This window comes from Coregonus lavaretus (assembly GCF_964263955.1).
Source record: "Coregonus lavaretus genome assembly, chromosome: 13".
Classification (NCBI taxonomy): Eukaryota; Metazoa; Chordata; class Actinopteri; order Salmoniformes; family Salmonidae; genus Coregonus; species Coregonus lavaretus.
Window position 1 is genome coordinate 4,306,527 of NC_140000.1, and position 19,701 is coordinate 4,326,227.

Genomic DNA, 19,701 nt, shown 5'->3' on the forward strand with positions numbered 1-19,701 from the left:
CAACTTAGTAAAATAAACTATCTTAAAGTCCTCCTCTCATGCCTTTAGAATTTACTAGTGTGGATGATTAAAATAACACCAGAATGTTAAAACAGAGTTCAGAGGCCATTGAAATCATTTAACGAACTGTTTAATCCCATAGTATACTAAACATTACCATTATTCTAAATATTTCATAAATGTTAGTTATCCCAAGTGTTCATTAAGTCCTCATGACATTCATTCTCATAAGAAATCATATATACCCCAAACTCAGCCAAAACCTAAAAAACTCCATAAAATTCACTGTGTGCTTCTCTAAGACCTATCACCCTTGACCTGCTCCAAAATTGAAACAACAAGGCTTTATAAACATCATACTAGGTGTGTTGTTTTCTATTTGAAAACCCCAATTAAAAAACAACAACCAAACAGCCAGGTCATGAGGACTCCTGATTTCTCTCTTCCCCTTCTGCCTACAGTTTCGTAACTGGTGCCCTTTCCTTGCAGTAACTACACGGTTCCTCACATTCTCTAGCAAAATGTCCCGTTTTGTCACAATTGTAACACTTCCACTCACTCCTGTCTCCACTATTACTATTTCCTTCTTGTCTGTCTTTGCTACCGTAACCTCTCTTCTCTCCTAGGTATTGACTAATAGTCTCACTGTCTCTAATTCAACACAAAACCCCATCATCCAATTAATTTTCATACCCATTACTGCCAATGCCAAATTAGGTTTCTCTGTTCCTGTTGAAGTGCTAAGTCAATAGTAGCCAATTCAAACACCTCACAATTTGGATCAAAGGGTTCCTTAGTCTTCCCCGCACTAGAGTCTACTATTTCTCCCTCAAGGACTAGTCACGCCTTATCTTCCTCTTTCTCACGCTCAAAGCTGGGGGATGGACTTCTCTATCCTCTCTCCTGTCTGATGGATTGCATGTCTCTCTGAGGCTATTACACAATTCAGTTATTTTCCCAACATACTCTCCGTAATCGGCCCATGGCAAAAGTGTCCTATGGGCATCCCCTGAAACCCACTGCCCTCTAACGGCCGCCCAAACCTTACTATTCCTGTCATGGGGTGGGTCATTCTTTCTACCGCTCTGGCCACGTCCTCTGTGTTCATGGCCTGTCTGCTAAATGGCATATTATTATTATTACTGTATACATCTAAGGTTGCTGGGGCCCCTTTCATTCCCCGCCAATAGATTAGGTAAGGCTATCAGTGGGTACTGGCCCCCTCCTACTCTCTCTCTCTCTCACTGCTTATTTCTCCTTTACACACCTTATGTATCTGTTTAAGCATGGATTCGAGTTTATCTGCGTCCAGACGTCCCTCAAAACCATACCTCTCCCTCCACCTGGTTATATAATGGAGATTTCTTCTATCTCTGGATTCCATTTTAATTACATCAAGCATTTCTCGTCCCCAGTAAATTCTGGGACCTCTTGTGAGGATTTGCCCCCCGGTTGGTACTGTTAAAAATCCCTTAGCCACCTCTTCTATATTACAAGTCAATTTAACAAGTAATTCAAAATAGCTTCACACAACAACACCTCATAAGGAGTGCCCAGCAGGAGTCCAATTCCTATCAGAAAACATACATACAAACATTCAGACACTCCCAATCTCTCCCAGGGGGAAAAAGTTCTTCTTCACCCTGAGTGAGATTGTTGTTCCCATAAGGGTTTCTTCATTGTGTTGTCAGGATTGGTTCTCGCTGCTCAAATCAGCTCTTACTTCAGACAATAGTCTGGAAGGAGTGGGGGCTGGAGTGCAATGTGTTAGATGGTGCCAGGGTGCGCCTGATTTACCTCTGACCTGGACTGAGTGTGAAGTAACCTCCTTCACTTCGTACGGTCCAGTCCACCTGGGTTCCAGCCACTTTCTTTTGTGGACTTTCACCCTCACCCAGTCTCCCACTTTTACCTTCAGTGGTGGCGTGTTTCCCGACAGCTCCCCCTCTTGGGCCTTCCGCACCTGAGAAGAGAGTGCTGCAGAAAATTCCGTCAATTTCTACACATAATCAGTCATTTCTATCTGTTGTACATCAAAGGCGGGCATATGACCTCCCTCCCTTGGTGGACCTGGCATTACTCTCCCTGTCATTCGTTGTTCTAAGTATTCATTGAATTTGGGTATGGTTATGTTTGGTCCTGCCATCTTGCTTTCTCTATCTTTATACACTTAACCCGTCCCTGGTGTTTTATTTCCAAGGATGTATTATCGGTATCAATTACAGACTTATCTCATGTACGACACCCTCGTATATAAAGAGGCTGATTGTTTTTATATTATGTGTAATGCAATCATTATCATAAAAGTCAGAATTCCAGTCACATATACCAATGCAGTAATTTCTACACACAGCACACACCACGCTTTAGTTATCTCACGCTTGTTCTAGAATCATTGCACAACCTCAATATCAGTCTCCCCAGTCCCTGGTTCCTGAAACCCTAGGTCAAATTCACTCAATTCCACAGATTGGTGTTCGGTCTCATAAGTCTCACTATAACTTCCCATCATCCATTACACGTTTAAGATATAACACAGACACGTTAAAATATAAAACACAGCAAATTCCACATAGATCTATACTATGATTCCACTATGCCTTCACATAGATTTAACTTCCACATAGATCTATACTATGATTCCACTATGCCTTCACATAGATTTAACTTCCACATAGATCTACTATGATTCCACTATGCCTTCACATAGATTTAACTTCCACATAGATCTATACTATGATTCCACTATGCCTTCACATAGATTTAACTTCCACATAGATCTATACTATGATTCCACTATGCCTTCACATAGATTTAACTTCCACATAGATCTATACTATGATTCCACTATGCCTTCACATAGATTTAACTTCCACATAGATCTATACTATGATTTCCACTATGCCTTCACATAGATTAATTAATATAAATCACAGTACGAGATATCTCATGTATGCCTTAATTCATTTAGGATGGAAATTATTTAACAAGTATTCATACTCACGCTCAGTACTACTGATCATAATTTGGTATTGGTCTATAATACAATATGCAAGATTTCGTTTTAACAGGCTCTGCATACCTTTTTAGAAGAGCGCGCTCTGATCAGGTTCCTGAGCCAAGACGAATAGTTGATGTCTCCAGGATTTTCAGGTCACTCTTCCGTCTGTTTTTAGATCGATGATTTGCCTTTTCCTCTCGCACCAACTTTTAGATCAAATTAATAACCATCCTCTGCTACCATTTTTGTTGGTGAAACCATAAGGAGAGGAAGTACAAACCAACGACGCTAGACAGAGAGGAATATGCTTAAGCAAAAGGCAGTTTATTAAACACAGAGATAGCTGGTACTGCTCAAGCTACATGCATGGGCCCAATGCATGGACCCAATCAATTGCCTCTTATGGAGACAGTTGAGAAGGATAAAAAACAGAGTTTACAGCATTACTTTATACAATGTAACACAAAGGAAGGGGTCCTTCTTCTAGTCCCTTGATTGGTTCCCGAGGCGTAGGAGGCGGGTCTGCTCTGTCCAGAGTAGAAGCCCCTTTGGTGCACGGCAGAGTCCTCTGCCCTTGGCACCCGACCAGTAGAAAGAAGTGCAGTTTGTGTGTGTGCGTAACTCGTGAGGCATGAGGATGAGTGTGCGTATGCATGGAGATGTGTGTGTGAATGTGTGTATGTTCTCAAAGGAAAGACTCGTGGGGAGCAACCAGATTGTGGCCTGTGGCGTGGGTGTTGTCCTTGAGAAGATATTGGCTCTGTCCATTGTTCTTGCATAGGAACAGCATTGATTGAAAACAAGCTCCTAACATTAAAATGGGTCATGCACAAGATTTTAGTCAGACCAAGCTATAACATTTTAATATTTACTACGACACCAGCCAGAGACTTTCTATCAGTCAAAAGTCAATAAAGATATTTAATTTGAGACCTTTAATCCACACAGCATTCAATCTGAGATCCGCATAAAGAGAACACCGCCACTGGTCGACCTAGGCGCATGTGTTATTGTTTATGAAACGGAGAAGTACATCCTCTGCTGTTCTATAGCGCTGCAATGATGTACAATGATGCCCGACGCGGAAAAAAACAGTGTTCATGGTTTGAAGTAGCTAGGCTATCTTGGCAGTTTCACGGCTACGGATTCCAGCTTTAAAACCATATAGCTAGGTTGTGGAAATCAGAAAGTCACTTAAAAAGTTTTCCTGTCTCTTTGAAAAATATACAGGCTAAACAATTGCGCACACCAGAAACTATGTTTTATGTGGACGGATTGAATATGTACTCCTCCATTGTGTCATCACAATCCCAGTATCCCACGTTTGTAATTACCTAGCACAAGAACCAGGAAGTGAAGTTTGAATGCAACACGCGTCCTATCTTTCGGGCAACAACTTCGATGTGAGTCTTATAATGCGGATTATTTTTAAGTGATCGGCCATGTCTGATAAGGGTCCTTTATTAACGTCATGTATCATTTTTTACCTATCGATCGGGGCAGCGATATTTCAAATACTTGAAGAACCCAAATGGAAACTGGCCAAGTCCGAATATTCCCGTCAAAAGGAAATAATTCTTAAAACATATCCATGCTTGACTAAAGAAGATTTGAACTATATTTTGCGGGTATGTAGGGATTCAATTTAGAATACATATATTATATTCCCAATAATTGTTTTAATGATGATCATTATTGTGTTGTCAGCTTGGTCTGCATTGGAACTTTATTAGATCTTTAAAATGGTATTTTACACTATGGTCAATTACAAGGTGTTACAGTGATGCTGAGACTCGGATTTTTCACTTTAAAATGTATGTCTAACAAAAACCTATAATTGCAAAGTTAAACAAACCAGACAACTCTTTGCACTTTGCATCTGCACTGTTCTTCAAGTAAATGGATTGTTGTAAAAATTTCAGTGGAAATGGTGAAAAGTAGGCCTTGTGCATAGAGTTGTATGGTTTGTTTAACTTTTTGCAATCATTGTTTTTTGTTTATTTTAAAGTGAAAAAATCAGAGTCTCAGAATCCCTCTGTTACTGTAGAATTGCCACTATGTTTTAGGCCTACATTATTTCTGTTCTACAACTATTTAGGACCATGGATGTTGTCCCTGGAAAATAAACATACCCAGTAAGCGAAAAGATGTTGAAAAAACGTATTTTCCAGAGGTTGACATCTCGTCCATTTCAGGTGCTGAATGAAAGGTTAGAAGACTTATTTTCCGGGACCTCGAAAATAAGTGTTATATGGACGTCAAAAATATGTATTTTCCAGACGTTGTAAATACGTATTTTCCGGACGTTGAAATCAGGTGCATTTTAGGTGCTGAATGAAAGGTAAAATAGGTATTTTCCAGACGTTGAAAATATGTATTTTTCAGTCATTGAATTGTAAACTGTTACACATTTTCAATATTGTAAGAAACAAAATATTTATTATTGCTCCCATCTATCACATGCAGTTATGTTAGCTTTTTCAAATGTTTTAAAACTGGCAGCAATTATGTTCAAAGTAGTCCGACATACAGAATAAACCAACAGACCACTTTAACTACAATAACATTCTCAGTAACGGTTACAGATTATTTATTTCTTGCTATGACTGTGATATGTTGTTGTTTATCTACCTTAGTTGAATGCACTGATACGATTGGCCAACTTACAATCGATTGATAATAAAGTGGCCGAACTACAGGCACAAATATCCTACCAACAGGACATTAAAAACAGTAATATCTTATGTTTCACCGAGTCGTGGATGAACAAAGATATGAAGACATGAATAACCCACAGCTGGTGGGTTATACACTGTATTGGCAGGATAGAACAGCAGCCTCTGGTAAGACAAGGGGTGGCGGTCTATGTATATTTGTAAACAACAGCTGGTGCACGATATCTAAGGAAGTCTCGAGGTTTTGCTCGCCTGAGGTAGAGTATCTCATGATAAGCTGTAGACCACACTATCTACCAAGATAGTTTTTATCTATATTCTTCGTAGCTGTCTATTTACCACCACAAACCGATGCTGGCACTAACACCGCACTCAATGAACTGTATACGGCCATAAGCAAACAGGAAAACGCTCATCCAGAGGCGGCGCTCCTAGTGGCCATGGACTTTATTGCAGGGAAACTTAAATCCGTTTTACCTCATTTCTACCAGCATGTTAAATGTGCAACCAGAGGGAAAAAATACTCTAGACCACCTTTACTCCACACACAGAGACGCGTATAAAGCTCTCCCTCGCCCTCCATTTGGCAAATCTGACCATAATTCTATCCTCCTGATTCCTGCTTACAAGCAAAAACTAAAGCAGGAAGCACCAGTGACTCGGTCAATAAAAAAAGTGGTCAGATGAAGCAGATGCTAAGCTACAGGACTGTTTTGCTAGCACAGACTAGAATATGTTCCGGGATTCTTCCGATGGCTTTGACCTGTACACCACATCAGTCACTGGCTTCATCAATAAGTGCATCGATGACATTGTTCACACAGTGACTGTACGTACATACCCCAACCAGAAGCCATGGATTACAGGCAACATCCGCACTGAACTAAAGGGTAGAGCTGCCGCTTTCAAGGAGCGGGACTCTAACCCGGAAGCTTATAAGAAATCCCGCTATGCCCTCCGACGAACCATCAAACAGGCAAAGCGTCAATACAGGACTAAGTTCTAATCGTACTACACCAGCTCCGACGCTCGTCGGATGTGGTAGGGCTTGCATACTATTACAGACTACAAAGGGAAGCACATCCGCAAGCTGCCCAGTGACACAAGCCTACCAGACGAGCTAAATTACTTCTATGCTCGCTTCGAGGCAAGTAACACTGAAACATGAATGAGAGCATCAGCTGTTCCGGACGACTGTGTGATCACGCTCTCCGTAGCTGATGTGAGTAAGACCTTTAAACAGGTCAACATTCACAAGGCCGCAGGGCCAGACGGATTACCAGGACGTGTACTCCGAGCATGCGCTGACCAACTGGCAAGTGTCTTCACTGACCTTTTCAACCTTTCCCTGTCTGAGTCTGTAATACCAACATGTTTCAAGCAGACCACCATAGTCCATGTGCCCAAGAACACTAAGGTAACCTGCCTAAATGACTACCGACCCGTAGCACTCACGTCTGTAGCCATGAAGTGCTTTGAAAGGCTGGTCATGGCTCACATCACTCCATTATCCCAGAAACCCTAGACCCACTCCAATTTGCATTCCGCCCCAACAGATCCACAGATGATGCAATCTCTATTGCGCTCCACAATGCCCTTTCACACCTAGCCAAAAGGAACATCTATGTGAAAATGCTATTCATTGACTACAGCTCAGCGTTCAACACCATAGTGCCCTCAAAGCTCATCACTAAGCTAAGGACCCTGGGACTAAACACCTCCCTCTGCAACTGGATCCTGGACTTCCTGACAGGCCGCCCCCATGTGGTAAGGGTAGGTAACAGCACATCCGCAATGCTGATCCTCAACACAGGGGCCCCTCAGGGGTGCATGCTCAGTCCCCTCCTGTACTCGCAGGCACGACTCCAACACCATCATTCAGTTTGCCGATGACACAACAGTGGTAGGCCTGATCACCGACAACGACGAGACAGCCTATAGGGAGGAGGTCAGAGACCTGGCCGTGTGGTGCCAGGACAACAACCTCTCCCTCAACGTGATCAAGACAAAGGAGATGATTGTGGACTACAGGAAAAAGAAGAGGACCGAGCGCGCCCCCATTCTCATTGACAGGGTTGTAGTGGAGCAGGTTGAGAGCTTCAAGTTCCTTGGTGTCCACATCACCAACAAACTAACATGGTCCAAGCACACCAAGACAGTCGTGAAGAGGGCACGACAAAACCTATTCCCTCTAAGGAGACTGAAAAGATTTGGCATGGGTCCTCAGATCCTCAAAAGGTTCTACAGCTGCACCATCGAGAGCATCCTGACTGGTTGCATCACTGCCTGGTATGGCAACTGCTCGGCCTCCGACCGCAAGGCACTACAGAGGGTAGTGCGTACGGCCCAGTACATCACTGGGGCCAAGCTTCCTGTCATCCAGGACCTCTATACCAGGCGGTGTCAGAGGAAGGCCCTAAAAATGGTCAAAGCCACCCTAGTCATAGACTGTTCTCTCTGCTACCGCATGGCAAGCGGTACCGGGACACCAAGTCTAGGTCCAAGAGGCTTCTAAACAGCTTCTACCCCCAAGCCATAGACTCCTGAACATCTAATCAAATGGCTACCTTTTACACTGCTGCTACTCTCTGTTTATTATCTATGCATAGTCACTTTAATAACTCTACCTACACGTACATATTACCTTAATTACCTCGACTAACCGGTGCCCCCACACATTGACTCGGTACTGGTACCCCCTGTATATAGCCTCGCTATTGTTATTTTTACTGCTGCTCTTTAATTAATTGTTACTTTTATTTCGTATTATTTTATATTGTATTTTGGGGGATTTTTTTGGTATTCTTTCTTAAAACTGCATTGTTGGTTAAGGGCTTGTAAAGAAGCATTTCACTGTAAGGTCTACACCTGTTGTATTCGGCGCATGTGACAAATACAATTTGATTTGATTTGATTTGACTGTAAGTCACTCTGGATAAGAGCGTCTGCTGAATGGCCAAACTATAAATGTAAAAACAAACACTTGCAAAGCATGTTGGGTATTATTCTAATGAACTACGCCCCCAAATAAGTACACATTTGGTTGGTGCGGACCAGATCCACGTCTATGTTTGGGCCAAATAGAGGCCGGTCCGGACGGCTATGATTGGTTCAGATTGGTCCTGAAATCAGGGCACCAAAAAAATACCCCCAAAATACGGAGGACCAGATAAAGACGTCCAAAAGACGTCGCCTGAAGTCAAATGCTTAATGGGTAATTCTACATGAAAAAATAACAATGTAGATAATCTGAAATGATTTAATCTAAACAAAGCCTGTCAAGTTAAGACATTTCAGTCCCTTGTCAGTACTGATATGGCTGTGTTATTGAGAATATATGTGTATATTTTTAAATAGACATGTTATTATGCATTGAATATATTATTTTCACTGTTGCAGTAAAAGTTTGAGGTACTACTACGCTTATTAATCAAGTTTCAATTATAGCAACAGAACACAACACTCTGATGAGCCTATAAGCATTTTCATTCATTTTCTCTCTGCTCTTTAACCAACGGAGCCAAGCCAGCATGTTGGGACAGTTCAGAAGAACTGGTTTGGCATTTTCATTGCTTGGATAACAATGCAGATGCAAAGTTTGGTAACAGAATGACGGCAGAAAACAGCACAAACCGTCATTCTGTTTCCAAACTTTGCGTCTGCACTGTTCTTCAAGTCAATAGGTTTTCAGTGGAAATGGTTAAAAGTAGTCCTTGTGCATAGAGTTGTATGGTTTGTTTAACCTTGCAATCATTGTTTTTTGTGTGACATACATTTTAAATGGAAAAATCTGAGTCTCAGTGTCACTCTGCTACCGTGGAATAGCAAAGGGGCAGCATATTTTCAGAGGGCGTAGTCTCTCCAGACATCCGGGTTGCCTCCAATGTTTCAATGCCACTGCTGTTGTCAGGTTTACGAGACTACAGAGGGCGTTTTCAATCCATATATTATGGTTGTGTGATTCAATTAGAAGGTTCTGGAAATATATAAGAGGGGTCTATTGTCTGTGTGCAATGATTAAAATATACTTTTCAAACAAATCAAAGTGGGAACATTTTTATATTTTTATTTGCTCAGTCGAAGTGAACTTAGATTCCCAAAGTAACTCTAGAGCTGTGTTTACCCAGAGTGTGAAGACTCCTAAACTTCATCACACTGAAACCCGTCAACATTTAAGATAACCCCAATCAGCTCAGTTTTGTACAGTGTGATAACCCACTCTGTTCCCTAGGTGGTGTCAGACTCTGCTGGACAAGGTGTGACCGTCACTGGAGAGAATACCTACAACAACTGGGATTGGACCAATTCGGTTGTCTTTGCTGCCACTATTGTCACTACCATAGGTGGGCAATATCTTGAATACAACACTGGAAACATTGAATCATTATCTCTCCGATAACTGCTGCCAACTCAGTTACCCAATATCTAACCATAGCAGAAATGAAGCTGCCACCCCTGTCTGAAAGCCTATACGTTTGTGATTTGCAGGTTATGGTAATGTTGCCCCAAAAACGGTTGGCGGCCATATATTCTGCATCCTGTATGGCCTGTGTGGGATCCCTCTCTGCCTCACCTGGATTAGTGAGCTGGGCTTGTTCTTCGGAGCCAGAGCCAAGCGCCTGGGACAGGTCCTGATACGCAAACGCTTTAGTGTGGTAAGATTCACTGGGAGTCTCTCAGCACGTTTAATGTGGTGATTTGGATTTCTATCAATGACTTTGGGGGAGGTGCAATACATGACTGAATCATATATTAACAGAGGATTAGCCATTAACAAGCCACGTTTAGCCACTGTAGCTGCGTAGGTACTAATTACTGAATCCTGTATGGTCCAACTAATGTAGAAGAATTAGCCTACAAGAGATGTTAGCTTTATTACCAGATCTGGTGGAACACTCAAAAATGACAATTGACATGGTCAAATCAAGGGGATTGGTCTAACATTGTCACTTGTGTCACATGCCATTGCTCTCACCATGCTTTAGTTTCTGCTTTGGTTGCTCTCTGGGGTTTATAAAATCCATTTTAATGATTGATTGATTCTCCCTGCGTGACGTCTTCAGAAAAAGGTCCAGTTGATCTGTACGACCATCTTCCTCCTGTGGGGTCTGCTGGTACACCTGGTGATCCCCCCGTTTGTGTTCATGTCCCTGGAGGGATGGTCCTACCTGGAGGGCTTCTACTTCTCCTTCATCACTCTCACCACTGTCGGCTTCGGGGACTACGTCGCAGGTAGTTACATAGACTTTTCATGGAGTAGATGGCATTCCTTGGAAAAATATACGTTTATGTTAAAGAGATATGTGAAGAATGATATCACCTAATTCACGTTAGAGGACCATGAAGTTCTTTGGAGGTGGATTCATTGCCTGGTGCGTCCTGCTTGGTCCAAGCCGAAGATAGGGTCATATATACTTCATTGAACTATGTGGAACAGAGTAAATAGGCATTTTAACGTCATAGATTTAGCCGGTGGTAACTTGTGGAATAGACACCGGCTGGAATGCGGTTTTAACCAATCAGCATTCAGGATTAGACCCACCCGTTGTATAAAGTTAATTAAACTATGTTCTCTTTTTAACTCCACAGGTATCAATCCGAACATAGACTACCCGAGGCTGTACCGGGTGTTAGTAGAGGTGTAGATTTACATGGGTCTGGCCTGGCTGTCTCTGTTCTTCAGCTGGAACGTCCACTTGGTTATGTGGGCCCACAAGGTCCTGAAGAAGAGGAGGCAGAGACACAGGATGGACCACCTGGACCATCGATGGCAGCCCGAGAAAGACGACATCCGCAGCCCTCGCCGCCTCCCCACCGCCGTCGACATCTTCAACTTCCTCTCTGAGAAGCAGGAGGACTACAGCATTGCCATCAGGCAAATCGGTGCTGCCGCAAAGCCGAAGACAGGGATGGAATTCAAGGAGATGAGTCGCTCGAAGAGCTGTAGCGACATCCTGTGGACGAATATCCAAACCCTGGAGCATTCCCCACGCCGCCAGATGCGCCACCTCAGCATCAGTCACAATATGTTACTAAGTAGCTTTGGGATGGGAGAGGAGGGGCAGAGGCTTATCGAGGACGACCCTGTCTTTATGGGAGACCCTGTGTTTGAGGAGAACTGTCTAGATAGAGAGACTAAAGAGGAGGAGGCTGTTAATGTGTCCAACTCAAAAGAGAACCTCAACCCCGCCGATCTAGATCCTAATGTAGTGTCTGAGGGTCTATGATTGTGCTGACGTTTGCAAAAGTGTGTTAGAGGAAACTTGGCTCTGCTTGCTGAAACATCTGGAAAGCATTACTAAATTCCTGGAAAAGAGGATATGGGAAGAAATGTGAAAAGCCAGGGATTGGTGTATTAAAATAACGCCATACTATGTCACATAGGATATAAATACCATGTCTTGAACAAAGGAGGGAAGAATAGCAAATCACAGATTGGGTCCGGCTGTTCTTCAGATATCTGCAGGTATCTGTAAATCTGACGCTGAAACTCTTTGTTATAATAAACCTTTATAATCAAAGTACAGTGTCAGCGGATCTTCTTATCATCACAGCATAATTAGCAACGTTGACTTGGACACCACATTTTAATGGCGACGAGGTTTTTGGGACGTGCTACGTCTTTTCTCTGCATTCCATTCCTGGGCTACAAAGTGACTCCCGCTCAAGAGGCCAACAGATAAGGTGAGCTTTCTCACAAACATTGGGCGCTGGTCGTTTTGTGAGTGCAGAGTGTGTGCGCTGAGGGGATGTACCGTCAAAGTACTCGTGTGTGCGCTTTGCTGGTATTTGCTGTGTGATGAGAATTCCGTTCTACATTTTCTAAATTCGTTTGCGTTGGGAACAACGCAAAAAGGGGGGAGTGTCTATAGGGCACACCGATAGGGCACACCGATATTTGGCTTGAATAAAAGTAAAAGGAGTGTCCAGGAAAAGCATAAAGGAATAAGGCCAGGAATAAGGAAAAAGTATACTTTTAGGACGCCGTTGATTTAAGGAAGCCCTTGAAACAAGGCGATCAATATGATGGGCCATGAATCTTGATAGTTATTAGATTAACTCTCAAGTCAGTTCTGGGAACTGCAGATTGTAGAAGATATATTCAATTGTATGTTACCTCTCAGAATCTATTTGACGAAATATTTGTCTGAAGTAATCCTCTCATTGAATGTCTACAACCTGAGGTAGCAGAAATTTAGCAAAGGAATATAAAGGAAAATAGGAACGGCGGTAGCATGCTTTGTATGAACGGATGCATTCTTGTTTGAACTGTGTATGCGTGTGTGTGTGTGAGACAGAGAGAGAGCGGCTGCATGTCTGAACAGGTCTCTGATGTGTTCCAGCTGTGTGTCGACTCATGTTAGGATAAGATCTATGTTAGAGATATATACATATATATATATATGTTTTGGTTGAGAACAGGGATTTTTGTTTTCATAAGGAAATATAAGCCCCCTAGAAGGAAGTTAAGGTTAAAAAATCTTATGAGTCTCCGTTTGTGAGAACGTTAATAATTGTTAACTATATATAAGCCCCCTAGAAGGAAGTTAAGGTTAAAAAATCTTATGAGTCTCCGTTTGTGAGAACGTTAATAATTGTTAACTATATATGAGCCCCCTGGAAGGACATTAAGTTTAAAAATCTTATGAGTCTCTATAAAAAGAGAACGTTTACTAACTAATCATGAGCCTACAGGGAGGACTTTTTTAAGAGTGTATAGAGATGTTTTGTAATTGATAACAACATAACTATAAATCTGCAGATTAGGATAAGTGAAGATAAGAAACTTCGAAGTAGGATTTGTGTTCTATGTTCTGTGTTCCGTGTTCGTTTGTGAGCTCTGTTAAGTGTTATTGTTTGTCAAAAGGGGGAGAGAACGGAGCGACAGCTGGTTTGTCTACTCTGTTGTTTAGCTGGGAGAGAGCTGTTTAGGAGAGCTCTGTTCACTCTGAAATCGCATTGGTGACTGAACTGCGCATGCGTGGGATTTTATGAGTTTAGAGTTACGTAGAACAGATGTGCCACTCCCCTGCACTGAACTGCTGGGAGACACAGTCTTAGAGCAGACAAAGAGGGAGGGGGAAACTTGCACACAAGTGGAATGTTCTGCTTGTTGAATTAACTGTTGCTTGACTGTGAAACTGTTTGGTTGATATCGGTTGAGTTGGTGAATGAGAGATATATTGACGGATTAAAAATAATAATAATAAAATAAATAAATAAAATAAAGTGTTATTGAGCTATTTATAATATTCCTGAGTTAAGCTGTTTGCTTATTTCTTAGCGTGAATGTGAACATAAGTATGCATAAAAAACTAAATTCTTGTCTGTTCCTTTGTTCTTCTGTCATATGAGAGACGAGAAGGAGGAGACAGAGAGAGAGAGAGAGGAGGTGCTGACCAGTACATCAGCGACAACAATCAAGTCAAAATCAAGGCCAGTACTGTTCTTATCCACAAAACCTACTTTCCCTTACAGGATATAATAGATACATTGTGTATGCATATAATATTTCATGTTGTGACCATTTCGCAGGAACTTGGCAACAGACTGATGAATTGATGTAATTGATAATTGCACATTAGAGTTTTTGTGAATGACTTGTTTTGATTAGAGTTGTGTTGGAAATCCAGCATTGACATTATTCTGTAAAATTAAGATAATTGGGTGATTATTAAGCAATTGGTTTATGAGTGCTGTAGTGTTGCTGGATTACAGGTCTTTTCTTTTTGGATTGCTCTGAAGTTGACTACTTTCCTTTACTTTTCCTGATCAGATGTGGTAAGATTGCCACTAATCAATAATTTGGTAAAATAAAATTCATAAAATAAATTGATATATTGATTAATTAATTAATTAGTTTTAATTTTTAAAAAAATAAAAAAGAGTGAAACATATAACAGAGTCGTTACAATGGGGAAAAAGGACATCAAAACTACAAAAGCAATTACTCCTCTTGATGTAGTACAGAATAGTAATCCTCTAGTTAATGGTATTGCAAGGTTATCAGAAAAATGGAATAAACGTTGGCCTGACATTGAACAACCATGGCCATGGAAGGGACTCTTAACCCTGACGTCATCAAGATAATGCAAGTGCTTGTATCCACGTATAAGGCAGATCAAAAGAAGGGGAAAAAAGGGCAACAACGTAAAGAAAAGAGACAAAGAGAGCTGGGTGTTCTTAAGCTGTTTGAAAATGAAGGACAAAAACTGATAAAAGATACAAAAGATAAGAGAGACAGAGGTACAGAGAAAATGGCAAAAGAGGTGAAGGTGACAGAAAAACTAATGGCAGAAGTCAATACACCTTTCTCACATATGGATTCAGCAAAAACACCCCCACCTTATGAGAAAGAAGTCAAGTTTAAGGACGTCTATCCTCAGCTTCCAGTGATCATTCAGGAGGGTGATTATTGCATCAGAGATGAAGATGAACGAATAATAAAGAGAGGACAAGCAGAAACGACCATAAAGATGAATCCAAACTCCAAAAGTAGGAAGAAAACGAGATGTCTGGAAACTAAGGGTAGAGTGAGGTTCAGCAGGATGGAACTTGATGATGATGATGATGATGATGATGATGATCAGAGTGATTCAGAAGAGATCATGGGTGGATATGACCCTGTCATCAGACAGAGGTTGGCCAGAGCGGAAAGAAGGGGTGATGGAAGTTGGAAGAAGAAGAATACAAGTGATTCGAGTTCTGATGAAAATGAAGATGGAGACAACGATGAAGATTTGGAGATTAAAGGTGCTTCATATTCAAGAGGATTTTATCCTACAATGACTAGCACAGAAGAAATAGAAAGAGATATAGACCGATGCGTATCATACCTGGATAAGGCCAATAATTTAGAAGAAGTAAGAGAGCTGCAAGAACAACTCAAGAAGCTGAAGATACAGAAGAAAAAACTGCTGAAAAAAGGATCCCAAGAATTGGAGAAGAAGTATACATTGAGGCCAAGACAAGGGAGCACAGGTAAGAAGATGATGCCAGTGATCATTCGAGGACAAAACCTAGAATATAAGCCATTGCAGAATACCGATATGTCAGATATACTTGAGAAGCTGCCTACTCTTCAAGATGGAGCATATCCTTGGATTTCAAAGTTGGAAGAAATTACGGTGGGAATACAGTCTGCCATAGGAGACATTAAGATACTTTTGGCTAATCTCCTTGGGATTCCAGGCATGGAAGACATTTTTCAGAGAGCTGGACTGCAGTGAACGACCCTGAATTGTTGGCTGCAAGTAGAAATCGGCTGTGGAGAGCACTGAGAAATACGTTTCTAACAAATGTGCATCCTGACAACATTCTGATTGACCCACTAGGACAACAAGAAAATCCGAGAGCCTACGTGTCAAGAGTTCATCAAGTGTGGAGAAATATTACCGGAAATGATCCAGATGTGAGTCAAATTGAGCAGTCAATCTTGAGAGCTAAACTACAGATGGAACTGCCCTCACCAGTAAGGAGCAAATTGGCAGAGGTGGTTGGACTTGGGAGCATGACAAAAGGTGTCTATACAGATCATATAGCCCATCAAGTGGATCTGTACCGGAAAAAGGAACACAACCAGAAAGAACAGGACCAAGAAACTCTCAGAAAACTCAATCAAATACAACTGGTGGAGAAGAAGAAGGAGAAGAAAATCTTTGGTTATGAAGAATCAGTGTGAACCAAATCAACAATCACTGCCACAGCTTCAACTGAACAAGGTCAAATGCAATTGTACCAGCCACAACTAGTGGTACAAGTTGTTTCATACCCATAGATAGTTTCTGGAAAGAAAGAATTTCAGAGGAAGATACAGGAGCAAATTAAGATCATCTGGAGGACAGGTGAACCCTTATAGGGGAAAGGAGCAAGGATTCTAGAGGTGCCCAGAAGATCCAAAAGGGGGGTTTCAGCTGGTAGCACCAGTTAGGGAAAAAGATCCAACAATTGAGGTGAAAATGAACAAACGACCATGGGAAGTGATGATAGATAGCGGAACTGCTTTTATCTGTTACACATCTCACTATGTCAAATCAACTAATTAGGAGAAGGATTTGGAGGAGTGAAGATCAGCGATTTCTCAAAATGATGATTTTGGCTCAAGGACAAGGAGAGCCACAAGCTGTATGGATGACAGATGAATCTATTTGCAGTGTGAAGATGGATTCAGACCCTATTAAAGAGAAGATGTTGCAAAAAGTTCAAGAATGTTTGAGATATCAAAGTAGTACTGATATTGGATTTGTGAAATCAGCTCAATTGAGGTGAAAGTTGAACTTCGACGAGGAGCCAGACCTCCTTGGAAGAATCAGTATCCATTGAAAGATGAAGCAATCCAAGGGATTGAACCACAAATTGAAGGACTTTCAAAAACAGGTGTTTTGAAGAAAATGAAAAAAATCCTTAGAGTAACAATCCTTTGTTGCCTTTGGAGAAACCATGATGATTTAGTAAGCTATGGGTTAGCTAATGTTGCAAGAGGGGAGATTAGGATAAAGATCACAAAGGAGTAGGATTTTTGGGAATCATATTTGCTTGAATAGATTGACTATGTCATAGGCAGGTGCACAATCTGTCTGAAAAATAATTTGTGACTGTTATTCTTGGTTACATTCATATACCAAGAGGTGCATAAGATGTCCAACTAAGCTAAAAGATGCTCAGTCGGTTGCAAAGTTTTTGTGTAAAGAAGTCATAAGCAGGTGGGAATTTCCCGATTTAATATCCTCAGAAAATGGGAAAGAGTTTTGTGAATAAATCAGTGAAATGGTTTTTGAAAAATTTAAAAAAAAAAAAAAAAAAAAGTCTGACTAAAATGTTATGAAAACTAGGGTTGAAATAATTCTAGGAACTTTTGAATATCTGATTGTGGGATAATTATATTATTGTGATATTTAGTATTTTCTTATGAATCAAAGGGGGGAAATGGAATTCATGTCATTTTTGGAATTCTTATATTTTTAGTTGATATTGAAGTTTTAATTTGAATGTGTTGTTTTGCAAAAGATACTGTTTGGTCTTTTCTTTTCTTCCAGAAGCATATGGGGGATGTGTAGAGGGGACTCAAATACTCAAACATGGACAATATGAATGGACTGGAGGAAGTGGAACAAGGAAGGTGTGGAAATGTTCCGATTCCATCATCAACAATGCATTGAAAGTCGACACTGTGGAGGAGCTGCAGTGTAGTGGACTACATTCCAGTGTTGTATTCTTTCTGTATTAATTTTTTGAAGAATTATGTTTTCTGTTGTTGGGTACATGTGGGGACCTCAGATGTTTTTGTTTATTTCGTTGAAGCTTAGGGAAATTGGGTCTAGGCAGGGACAGAGAGAATCCACAGGAGGGTCCGATGGGTCGACCAGCCTGAATGTGGACATTTTTGATTGTATTTTGTTTGCTGGGGTTTTCATGTGTATTCAATTGCATCATAGCTTAAAATGTATTGATAAAGATTTATAAATTGATCTGGAGTACTTAGGTGGTCGCCTGGGGCAGAGGGGCCGTGAGAGAATATTCCTGTCTTGATTGACTGATGGATATTTGGAATGAAAGCTGCCAGACAGGTTTTTCGCTCTTACACTCCATAACAATTTATTTACACTCCATAACAATGTATTTACACTACATACAAAAATGTGTCTATATAAACATGTGTTTACTCTCCATAAATTTTGATTTATTGCTAAAGTTACTCAAGAACAAAAATTGTTATTTGTCATAATTCTATTCTTTTTGTTTTCGAGACTTAATTAGTCTCGAAGGGGGGAAATACAGTGGGGAAAAAAAGTATTTAGTCAGCCACCAATTGTGCAAGTTCTCCCACTTAAAAAGATGAGAGAGGCCTGTAATTTTCATCATAGGTACACGACAACTATGTCAGACAAATTGAGGAAAAAAAATCCAGAAAATCACATTGTAGGATTTTTAATGAATTTATTTGCAAATTATGGTGGAAAATAAGTATTTGGTCACCTAAAAACAAGCAAGATTTCTGGCTCTCACAGACCTGTAACTTCTTCTTTAAGAGGCTCCTCTGTCCTCCACTCGTTACCTGTATTAATGACACCTGTTTGAACTTGTTATCAGTATAAAATACACTTGTCCACAACCTCAAACAGTCACACTCCAAACTCCACTATGGCCAAGACCAAAGAGCTGTCAAAGGACACCAGAAACAAAATTATAGACCTGCACTAGGCTGGGAAGACTGAATCTGCAATAGGTAAGCAGCTTGGTTTGAAGAAATCAACTGTGGGAGCAATTATTAGGAAATGGAAGACATACAAGACCACTGATAATCTCCCTCGATCTGGGGCTCCACGCAAGATCTCACCCCGTGGGGTCAAAATGATCACAAGAACGGTGAGCAAAAATCCCAGAACCACACGGGGGGACCTAGTGAATGACCTGCAGAGAGCTGGGACCAAAGTAACAAAGCCTACCATCAGTAACACACTACGCCGCCAGGGACTCAAATCCTGCAGTGCAAGACGTGTCCCCCTGCTTAAGCCAGTACATGTCCAGGCCCGTCTGAAGTTTGCTAGAGTGCATTTGGATGATCCAGAAGAGGATTGGGAGAATGTCATATGGTCAGATGAAACCAAAATAGAACTTTTTGGTTAAAACTCAACTCGTCGTGTTTGGAGGACAAAGAATGCTGAGTTGCATCCAAAGAACACCATACCTACTGTGAAGCATGGGGGTGGAAACATCATGCTTTGGGGCTGTTTTTCTGCAAAGGGACCAGGACGACTGATCCGTGTAAAGGAAAGAATGAATGGGGCCATGTATCGTGAGATTTTGAGTGAAAACCTCCTTCCATCAGCAAGGGCATTGAAGATGAAACGTGGCTGGGTCTTTCAGCATGACAATGATCCCAAACACACCGCCCGGGCAACGAAGGAGTGGCTTCGTAAGAAGCATTTCAAGGTCCTGGAGTGGCCTAGCCAGTCTCCAGATCTCAACCCCATAGAAAATCTTTGGAGGGAGTTGAAAGTCCGTGTTGCCCAGCGACAGCCCCAA

General features: G+C 41.3%; 1 pseudogene across 1 annotated transcript in view; it reads left to right on the top strand.

Moving 5' to 3' along the window:
• The first annotated feature begins 4,443 nt into the window (after positions 1 to 4,443).
• The window catches only part of LOC311139833 (potassium channel subfamily K member 5-like), a 29,029-nt pseudogene continuing 13,771 nt past the window's right edge, over positions 4,444 to 19,701 (top strand). The window contains exons 1-5 of the transcript in view: positions 4,444 to 4,629; positions 9,908 to 10,019; positions 10,165 to 10,331; positions 10,740 to 10,908; positions 11,266 to 11,882. The product of the transcript in view is annotated as a potassium channel subfamily K member 5-like (transcript). The remainder of the gene's footprint in view (positions 4,630 to 9,907; positions 10,020 to 10,164; positions 10,332 to 10,739; positions 10,909 to 11,265; positions 11,883 to 19,701) is intronic.